We start from the raw sequence: 11,195 nt of genomic DNA on the forward strand, positions 1-11,195 counted from the left end.
TTGTTTATAAATTATCCCTTTGGTTTTGTTGTGCTTACAATGAAGTTTTTTTTCCTTAAGAAATAAGAGCATATTATTTTAGCATATAATCTTATATTGTTTTGATGATTTCGTTGTTTTTTTTTATGTGCATATTTTGTTTTTCTTTTCTTTTTTCAAATACTTTCGTATATTATCATTATCTCTTTTATATATATATATATTATATTAGGTTTATTAATTTCTTATATTATTTACTTAAATGTTGTACATATATCACTTTGCATATTGCTAAATCTTTTTGAAACTTCATTTATGTATTATAGATATATTTGATGCATCTCAAATTTCCATGTAAATTATTTTATGGCATTTATTTTAAAATTCATTCGTATGATATTATTTAATTTATTACTTATTTATATTTTCTATTTATTTTAAAAGTATTATATCCATTATTTGTTTTAAAGTCTTTGTATTACTTTTATAGTAGTGTTCTTTTAAAATTTCCTTTCTTCCCTATTGTTCATTTTATTTTAAAACTTGATATTTTATTTGAGTAATTTGCTTAAAACTTCTTTTAAGTTGGCTTTTAATTCATTAGCTTATAATTATTAACATTTGTATTTATATATTTGTTCCTTCATGTTTTTGTATCGTTCTTGATTATTCATGTAATGTTATTGTCCCAAATTTTTATTTCTGGCTCAATACTAAGCTTGCATGCTCTTTATTGCATCATGTTTTTTTAATTCCAACTTCTTTCTCAACGTCAATTGTTTTTATCTCTAAATAATCAAACAAGTATATTGACTCATTTTTTTGCAATTGTATTTGAAACTTCACAAATCAAGGAAATGTTTCGTGTTTGGAAATTCGGGAAATAGTTGTGTCCTAACTCACTGGATATGACATTTTGTTACCTCGAAATAAGATTTTTCGCAAGTAAAGGCAATATTAGATGTTTGGCAATTCAGGGAATCGTGCCCTATCGTGCTGGGTTGCAATTTCCTGTTTGTTCGAAACAATCGAATATTCCTTCGGTGTTCCACTCATGTCTTTTAAAAAATTTCATTAAAACGAAAGAGATGTTCGATATTTAGCAATTCATGGAATCGTGCCCTAACGTATTTGGTTGCAATTTCTCGTTTGCTCAAAATAATCGAATGTCTCTTTAGAATTTCATTCATGTTTTCTAAAAAAAAAACTTATAAAGGAAATGTTCGGTATTTAGCAGTTCGGGGAATAGTACCCTATCGTGCTGGGTTGCAATTTCCTATTTGCTCAAAATAATCGAATATCTCTCCGGAATTTCACTCGTATCTTCCAAGGTGAGGCAATGGTCAATGTTTGGAAATTCGAGGAATCGTGCCCTACTGTGCTGGGTATCGATTTTTTGTTAGACCAAATAGTTGGGCATCCTTTTGTTATTTTCGAATTACAAATTTTCGAACGTCGAAACAAGAAGATTTTTGGCAATGGACTCGGGTTATTCAAATGTTATTAACAAGAACCACATTTCAAAAACATTTTTAATTTTAGACAAAAGGACAGTATTTAATCAATTTGGTACCAATTTTGGGCGTAATGAGGATGCTAATCCTTCCTCATACGTAACCGACTCCCGAGCCTATTTTCTCATATTTTCGTAGACCAAAATCATTGTTTTAATAAACCAAAATGTTTTATTAAAACAACCCAAATTTCTAGGTGATCCGATCACACCTAAACAAAAAAAGATTGGTGGCGACTCCATTTTCGCTTTCCAAAAAGTCGATCCATCATTTTTAAAACGAAATAAAAAAATGGTTTCGACACTCACATCAATACTTTCGTTACTTAAACATCAACAACACTTTAATCATTAAGTTTTTTTAAAGTGAATTTTACTAGATTTAAGCTTAATTCAACTAACCCATTAATTAGTTATTAAGATTAAAAGATTTAGTTCAATTTACCATCAGAGGAAACTTTGAGAAATTGAGTTAAATGACACATAATATTAAGTGTTGAATTAGGAATTCTTGTAACACATGTTAGATTTGAAGCAGATACAATAAATTCAAGCTTCAACTAAGTTTTTGATTTTATGATTAATTAATTATTATTAAGGGCCTAAATGTAAAGGATAAGAATTTTGAGGTTTGTTAGTGAATAATGTTAGAATAAGGTCCCTGTAGTATTTTTACAAGACCAGATTTAAATTTGATCAGGTAGATTGTGAGATACGGGTATTTCAGACATTAGGATTCAAAAAGGTTAAATAGGGTCAAACATCTCATGACATTATTGTTAGTAAGCCACTGAATGGCTAACCATGCCATTGATGGTGTGTCTATATACTTATATAGAGAAAGAATTGGAAAGAATTGAAGCAATAAAAGGAAAAATTAAAATTGTTGATTAAACCTTGAGAAAAACTTACTCATTTTGTTTGTTGAAAGGTAAATTCTCATGTAACTTACTATCTTTCCTTATTTTTTTGTAAGTTTATGTGAATCCTTTAGTTAATAGTATTACTAGTATGTAACATGCTAAAAATGGATAAACTAGACATGCTTGGCAAAAAAGCATTAATGAATTATGAATGAGATGAAATGGATACTATGTTAAATATGGAATGTAAGTATGTCTATATACATAGTAATATGCTTGATAAGACATGGCCAAAAGAAGGGCTAATGAACTTTATTATGTTATATGATAAGTATATGTTTCTTATAAAGCTACGACTTATAAATTATGAAAATTGAAATGTAATTGTTCAAAGTAAATGTATGATCATTAATGATATATGCCTATGTAAACCCAGTAGAAAGGATATGATACAGCTGGCATGCCAATAGTGTCATATGTACATTTTTGTACAGGTTTCGGTAGTGATATGAAGACTATTTATGTCATTGGATGATTTAGCATTTGTTGCGGATCATTGGATATGAATTGTCTCTAAGGAGACCTTGGTGTGATAGAGGGATGTATTTGTGTGTTTGCGTGTGAGTGTGTGTGTGTGTGTGTGTGTGTGTGTGTGTGTGTGTGTGTATGTGTGTGTGTGTATGTGTGTGTAACAACCTAAAATTTCAGTGGTGTCGGAACAGTGATTCGAGATCACTAAATCCGAAAAATAAGATTAGAAAATTAAATAAAAATAATATTTAGAAGTGAGTGAGATATTAGAAATATTTTTAAATAGGTGAAATTAAAATTTAAGGAGAAGTTATTAAATAAATTAAGTCGAAAATGGGGTGCTGAGACCCCAATTTCATAAAACCGAGTCAAAAATAATTTTATAAGTATTTATGGAGTGTTAGTAACATGGTATTAAAATTTCATTAGAAAATTTTAATGTTTGGGTGGTCAATTGAATGAAAAGGACTAAATTGAAAAAGGTGTAAAGGTTGCTAGAATGATTAAATAGCTCAGTTGTCAAATAAGGAAGGACATAAAGTGTAAATAAGCCCAAGGGAGATATTTTCAGCGGCACATGCAGAGAAAAATCAGAAAAATTGAGGAAATAAGGGAAAAATTGGAAAATTACAAAATTAACTAAATAAAGATAGGACTAAAGTGGAAATATCTAGATTTTTCTTTATTTTCTTCATTCTCATCAGCCAAAAACGCCATATGAGGGTTTTATAAGCTTTTTTTTCATAATTTTTACATAAAGTGAGTAAAATATTGTTTTTTCTTGTAATTTTTGTGGTTTTAAGACTTTTACAACTAGGTCCTACTATCTAATTCATTAGTTTTTTTATTATATGGATTATTATGGAAGTTTCCATGGATGAGTGCTGAAATTTTATGATGAATTAGCATGAATTTGAAGCTTTAATTTGGTTGTGAGATGATTTATTTAAGTAATTTCAATAGAAATTGATGTTTAGGACCTCATTGTGAAAATGTTGAAATTAGGGTTTGGTGTTAAAATTTTGATTTAAAAAGGTTATGAAGTAGTTTAAAATGATATAATAAAGTGTTAATTGAGAAAATTTAGCTCAATTGAGAGGTTAATTAAGAAAGGACTAAATTGTAAAAATTATAAAGTTTGGGGTAAATGTGTAATTTCAAAAATTAAAGGTTATAAAGCATGAATTGAATTGAAATTGAAGTAGATGCTGATGATTAAATAATTTTATATTCTAGATCAAGAATCAGAAGATAAATGAGGAAAACGAAAAGTTGTCAAACAGTTCCTGAAATATAACAACTTTTACAAATTGGCCCAAGTAAGTTCATATGGTTGGATTGTGTGATTATTTTTTAAATTATAAATGATGTGATGTTATCTACATGTTGCTATTGTATTGTTAATAATGTGAAACATTGTAAAGATCAGATTGAAAGTTCAAATTGAGGAAAACGCAAGATTGAGTACGTTCGTGTTGTGTCAAGTGATGAATTGATGGATAAGACCATGGTTAATCCATGGCAAAATTATGACATGTAGGTATGGTATTATCCATACTGAGTTATGACACGTAGGTATGGTGTAACAGCCCGATTTTGGGCCTAGTCGGAACAGTGGTTTCGGGACCACTATTCCGAGGCCAGAGAAAATTATTTTAGTATTATTTTATGTGTTATAATATGATTTTATAAGTGCATGTTAATTTTGGTATATTAATTTTAGCGATTTCTAGTCCAATTTCGAAAAATGACTAAATCGCGTAAAAAGTAAAAGTTGTGTTTTAATACCTAAAGGTGTTAAATTGCCTTGTATCTTAAATTGGGGGTATTTAAAGTGAAATTAGGCCATTGAAAGTGTGATGGCCGGCCATGGGAGAAAAAAATAGTTGAAAAGTCAAAATTAGACAAAATAGTTTTATTATTAACAAATAAAAAAAAAAGAAAAAGAAAAAAGCTATCATTTTCTCTTCCCCTTCACCGAAATATGCAGCAAAGAAAGGGTTTTGAAGCTGGAAAATTTCAGCAACATATTTCCCTTGCTTGTAAGTGATTTTAATGTATTTGCTTGATGATTTTTGTATTTTTGGAACCCCTAAAGCATAAGCTTTCATAAGAGGGGATTATTTTGCAAAATGATGAAGAGTCTAGGGTTTTACCATGAGAGTAAATGTGTTGTTTGCTGTGTTTTTATGTAAGATTATGAGTCCTAGTTGTCTAATAAACAACTTTTGTGAAAGAAATTGCATGAAAATACCTTAAAAATGGGTAAATTGCTAAGTTGTAAAATAAGTTGTAAATGTGTAAAATAGTTGAAATTATGAGTTGCTATAGTTATGAAAATGGTTCATCTAGACTCAAGGAGTAAAGAAATGTGATAAAAATTAATTTACGAGCATTGGGGCAAAAGTGCAAATATGCAAAAGTTTAGGGGTCAAAATGAAAATTTTTAAAAATATGATTTTTAGACCCATATGAATATTGTGACTGATTGGTAGGCTAAATGTGATGTTATAGATGATGAAAATTGAGATTTGGACCTAGAACAGAAAGAAATCGATTTATGGACGAGTATGTCTTTTCACCTTTGTGGTATCGAGGTAAGTTCATGTGTAAATAATGTAGCATAATTGTTATTTTTAAGTTATTGATGTTAAATATATGATATGCTGATTTTTATCATGAAATATATGCTTTGTGGTTATTTTCGAATAAAATGCAAGTTATGTGTATTATCTGTTAAATATAAAGTGCTACCGAGTATTGGTTTCGGTATTTTACGGAAGATGGTAAGGATATGTGTTCGAGGAAAATCCCGTTTGAACCTTAGGAATAGATTAGGATACAAGGGACATGTCACTAGGATGGTTGAGCATCCGAACTCGTTGAGTTGAGTCCGAGTTCACTTATGGATGCGAATGTTCGAACTCGTTGAGTTGAGTCTGAGTTCGTGAGATGTAACTAGGCATCTGAGCTCGTTGAGTTGAGTCCGAGTTCACTTATGGATGCGAACGCCCGAGCTCGTTGAGTTGAGTTCGAGTTCATTTATGGGCGGGTTACATGGTAGCTTGGCTGCATATGTGGCACTTATGTGCAAACTTTCCATGTATCCGAATTATATTCCGATGTGTTCAACGGGTAAAATTCTACTCAAAAGGAGGAATACTCGAGATGAAAGGGACGTATTGGTAAATGTTGTAAAATGGATACTTTGAACAGGTATGTACTTAACCCTCGTGTTGAAAACTCGACATAACAACAATATGGTAATATGGTAAATGAAAATGTGATATGAATGTCTCGGTGATGATTATACAAACGATGTTGTATTAATTTTGTGAACAATGATCATGAATGAGGAATTTAGCCTTGACAGATTTGAGTTACTGCAGTAGTGTAACTTTGAAAATACACTAAAAATAGTGAAAATTGAGTTAGAGGTAGAATAAAATATGGGATTAAATCTCTATGAGTCTATTTTCACATGAAAGAAACAGGGGAAGAAAAAGAATTCCATATTGTGTGATATTTGAATTCTTGTGAAACAGGGTCTGAATGAATTCGAGATCAACTGTTCTAACTTTAGAAATTCACCAAAAATTGTACAAAAATTATTAAGAGTTATACCTTACATGCATAGATTCTTTATTGAGTCTATTTTTATGGGAAATAAATGGCATGGTCGTTGGAATTTTGTACAGGGAGAAATTTGGTTTGTAGTGCACAGGTGTCAGAATGGTCATACCCTAAAATAGGGGAGACTTTAACTAAGAAACTGTACTATTTGGCTTAACCAAAATTCTGGAAATTTTATGGAAGAAAGGAAAATAAGTCTAGTTTCAGGGAAAAATAACGGAACTTAATTCAGAGTTTCGTAGCTCCAGATATAAATAATTTAGTGACTGTTGCTCAGGAAGACAACTTGTAGTGAACTTGAGAATATGTTGTAAACATTGATAAAACAAGTTAATGAGTTGCTTATTGTTTTCATATGAACTTACTAAGCGAAAGCTTACCCCCACTTCTTTCCCATGTTTTTTAGAGTTTCCAGGTTAGCTCGGGTTGGAGGCCGTCAGAGATATTATCACTCTATCGAGTTAACGTTATCGGAGTAAGTAAACTCAAGTGATTCGAGTCTATGGCATGTATAGGGTTTTAATATGAGTATGTAATATTATGATTTAGCCAAAAGCATTGGCTTGTTATTAAGGTAGTATTAGTTATGTAAATTGGCCTATGTCGGCTAATATCGTTATGGGCCCATATGATTATTCTTCTGCATTTATGTTATTATTTCTTGTGATGTGGCTTACAACATGTATGCCTAGAGATTGAATTGAGATTCATTAATGAGCTAGTAACTAATGCAGGATTAAGTGATTGGTAAATAGTTAATAATGCTTCATGAATGGTTTGTGATGTAATGATAGTTATATCTAGTATGTGGTAATGATATGGGCAAATTCTATAATATTTATTGCATAAGAAAATAACTTGAGCATAACATGTTTGTAGATGTTTAAGAGCTCATTTATGTCACGTTGTATGTTATTGGATAAGTATGTATCTATGCATATGGTGTGAGAGTGATAAAAGGCTTAATAATTAGCCTATTTCTGGCCACACGGCCTGAGCACATGGGCGTGTGAAGCTTTAACGCAAGAGATTTTTTTAAGTTTTTCATGAGTTCTCGATTGGGTCCCGAACCACTCCAGATGTATGTTTTGGGCCTCGTAAGCCCGTATATGGGACAGATTGTATGTGAAAAGAAAAGTTTTTAACTATTTGAGATTTCATGGCCCTGTTTAGTATGAAAGTGTTAGTAAAAGTCAGGTAGCACCTCGAACCCCGTCCCGGCGTCGGATGCGAGCGAGGGGTGTTACATTTAGTGGTATCAGAGCATGGTTTAGTCGGTTCTCAAACTAACCTAGCGTAAGAGAGTCTAGCTATACATGCCATAGTATTACTCGTGATAGTGTGATATCTCTCGGCCCTAACAAAACTGTTGGTTAAGACAGGAATGAATTAGAACCAAGCAAATCTTGATAAAGATAAGAGTAAAGTTGAGATTATTGAATCATGCTTGTGACATGCTGAAAATGGGAAAGGTATGAAAAGATATTCATGATTTTCATATGAACTAGTATTCACTATGTGATACTCTTGAGTTAAAGAATGTGAAATAGTGGAGTAAAACACAGTTAAGTTGTGAAAAAAACGCTTTTATGCATGTTAGTATTCATACGATGTTAAATGTCCAACTTGATTTGGCCAAGTATTTAGGAAAATAAAGAATTTTGCTTGAAATGATAGAATGTATGTATGAATGCTTTTATTGCATGATTAATAATCAGTATATACATGAGGTTGACATTTATGTCTAGATTGATGAAGTCAAGATGCAGTAATGTTATGCTTTATAATCTAAGTTACTGAATCATAAATGTCACAATAGCATGAAAGTTGTAATGAAAGATCAAATTGGGTGGAACGCAGGGAATGAGTACGATCGTTCACTAATGAATTGACGGAAAAGACCATGGTTGGACCATGGCAATACATGAGATTTGTGTGCAAGTGTAAGACCATGTATGGGACATGGCATCGTTATTGAGACGAGGGCTAGTGTAAGACATGTCTGGGACATGCATCAGCCACAGTATGAGAGCCAGTGTAAGACATGTCTGGGACATGCATCGGCCTCGAGATGTTAGCCAATGTCAGACATGTCTGGGACATGCGTCGGCTACGAGATGTGCTAATGTAAGACATGTCTGGGACATGCGTCAGCACGGTTACATGTGTCAGTGTAAGACCTGTCTGGGACACGGCATCGATACAGATAGATGAGAGCTAGTACAAGACCATAGTTGAACTATGGCATCAAGTAAACGATGTACTCAAAACCATAAGACGTTCTCCAATTTGATAAATATTGGCAAGTGATTAAGACTAAATATGGGAATTTGATAAAACATTAAGGGTAATTTGAAAAAAAGAAATGAAAGTTTGAGTTACGATAAATTCACTTATGTTTAGCTAATATTCGCACGAAATAAAGTTGCATGTATTACTGAGATATGTGAAAATGTGTTCATAACAAGTTGGAAATTTGAAATGTTTGAATCAATATGCGTAAAGCTATATTGTTGTTGAATATGTATTTTCTTGAGAGTCAAAAGTTTAGAGGCTTTACAATCTTCGCCCCCTTACCAGAATAGAGTTATACGATGAGATTCTTGAGAGATATGTTGCATAAGCTTGCAAAAGTGAAACTAAAAAGTATAATAATGGAATAGTATGGGATTAGTGAAGACAGAATTAGTTAGAGGAATAATGTTAGACTTGTACTGATGTTTGAGTATGTCGGATTCAATCAAATAAAAGTGATGGCTATTTTTCTCTTTTGAGTATTCTATGTTTTCCTCAATTCTGGGGAATACGTATGGTTATCCCTTTCGAATGGAAATTCTATCATACGAGGATGCTAGTGACTGTGATATTAGATGAAAAGCTCTATTGGTCCAGTTAGTTATAATTGACATTTTCCCCATCTCTTCAGATTTCTATTCTGATATATTGGAATGAAGTTGATAGTAAAAAAAAATCTATGTGAGATTATTCTGATGTTCTATTGATTATGGTTTATATATGCGAGAATTATATTATCTCTATTATGAGAAATTCTAAAGCGTACAGACAATAGTTTCCTTCTGGTTTTCTCTGAGGGATTTTTCGGATCATATTTATTATTTTCTTCTAGATTATATTCTCAAATTTCTGGTGTAGTCTTTATATCTTGGAATTTCTTATATTGGCTTTTCTCTTGTTCTTGTTTCGAGAATTATCAAGCTTGGCTTATCTTTACGAGTAATCTTTGACTTGCGATATTAGAATCTGTTATGATTAAGCTTCTGGCTCGACCATAGAAGTGTGGGGATTTCAGTGTCGAGATTTCTTTAAAACTTCTGGGGTAAAGAATGGTTATTCTGCAAAAGTAAATCTGAGTTATGTGCATTTAAGTTTATTCTCTGGTTCGAGAATACCGTTACGTGTTCTTTGGTAAGTAGTCGTACAGTCAGAAATGATGGGGTTTTATTCTTGAAAGTATGTTATGGAAACATATTAGTTAGATTTCTCTTGTTCGAGAGATGTTATAAGTATAGTTATCCTGATTAATAAAAAGACCACATCTATGAAGTTGGAATCATTTGATTCATGTTAGTAAAGTTTCTAAACAGTTGATGATCAGAATATAGAAATGTGGCTATAAGTGGTAAATTAAACAAGTACAACATGATTCGACTTTTAATTTGGAATTGCAGGAAGGATTTGATTTCTGGTTTCTATTACTATTAATTCAGAGTAAGATTTCAGTACTGAGAAACTCTGGGTATACAGAGAATTGAGTACAGAGTTCACAGCAGTATCTTGTTTATTCGTTCAAAGGATGTCGAATTGTCTATAGGGTAAAGCCGAATATCAAATGTATTCGAGATTATTATTGTCAGTGATGACAGTGGGAAGAAAATGAGAAAGGACTGTTATGAATTTCGTATCAGGATGTCTCTCATTTCCAGGAAAAAGGAGAGATGCAAGTTGAATTGTGAAAGATTGATGATGGAAGTCTGCATGATTATTTTAGTATGTACAGATATATTATTCAACAGATGTGACTGAGTTGTATGTTTCTGAGTTTATAGTTCCAAGAATGTCAGTCTCCAGTGTTTCAAATTGAGCTCCGAGGTTTATACCTCAACTATGGAAAAGCTATAGGAAATCTTGAGTATGAGCTTGTGCAGAGTTGTTTTGTAAGTTGTGAGAAAACAATATACGTGACTCGTGAAAGTAGAGAACAACTTTTTCTGGTAAGATTTTCGGGGACGAAAATCCCTAAAGGGGGAAGAAATGTAACAGCCCGATTTTGGGCCTAGTCGGAACAGTGGTTTCGGGACCACTATTCCGAGACCAGAGAAAATTATTTTAGTATTATTTTATGTGTTATAATATGATTTTATAAGTGCATGTTAATTTTAGTATATTAATTTTAGCGATTTCTAGTCCAATTTCGAAAAATGACTAAATCGCGTAAAAAGTAAAAGTTGTGTTTTAATACCTAAAGGTGTTAAATTGCCTTGTATCTTAAATTGGGGGTATTTAAAGTGAAATTAGGCCATTGAAAGTGTGATGGCCGGCCATGGGAGACAAAATAGTTGAAAAGTCAAAATTAGACAAAATAGTTTTATTATTAACAAAAAAAAAAGAAAAAGAAAAAAGCTATCATTTTCTCTTCCCCTTCACCGAAATATGCA

At 31.9% G+C, this 11,195-nt stretch overlaps 1 long non-coding RNA gene across 1 annotated transcript; it reads left to right on the forward strand.

The window, feature by feature from the left end:
* The first annotated feature begins 4,875 nt into the window (after positions 1 to 4,875).
* LOC107930209 (uncharacterized) lies at positions 4,876 to 7,273 on the forward strand. The gene is made up of 3 exons (XR_001692991.2): positions 4,876 to 4,928; positions 5,401 to 5,483; positions 6,926 to 7,273. It is a non-coding gene; the product is annotated as an uncharacterized lncRNA (long non-coding RNA).
* The last annotated feature ends 3,922 nt before the right edge of the window (positions 7,274 to 11,195 follow it).

The sequence above is a fragment of the Gossypium hirsutum genome, chromosome A09 (assembly GCF_007990345.1).
Source record: "Gossypium hirsutum isolate 1008001.06 chromosome A09, Gossypium_hirsutum_v2.1, whole genome shotgun sequence".
NCBI lineage: Eukaryota > Viridiplantae > Streptophyta > Magnoliopsida > Malvales > Malvaceae > Gossypium > Gossypium hirsutum.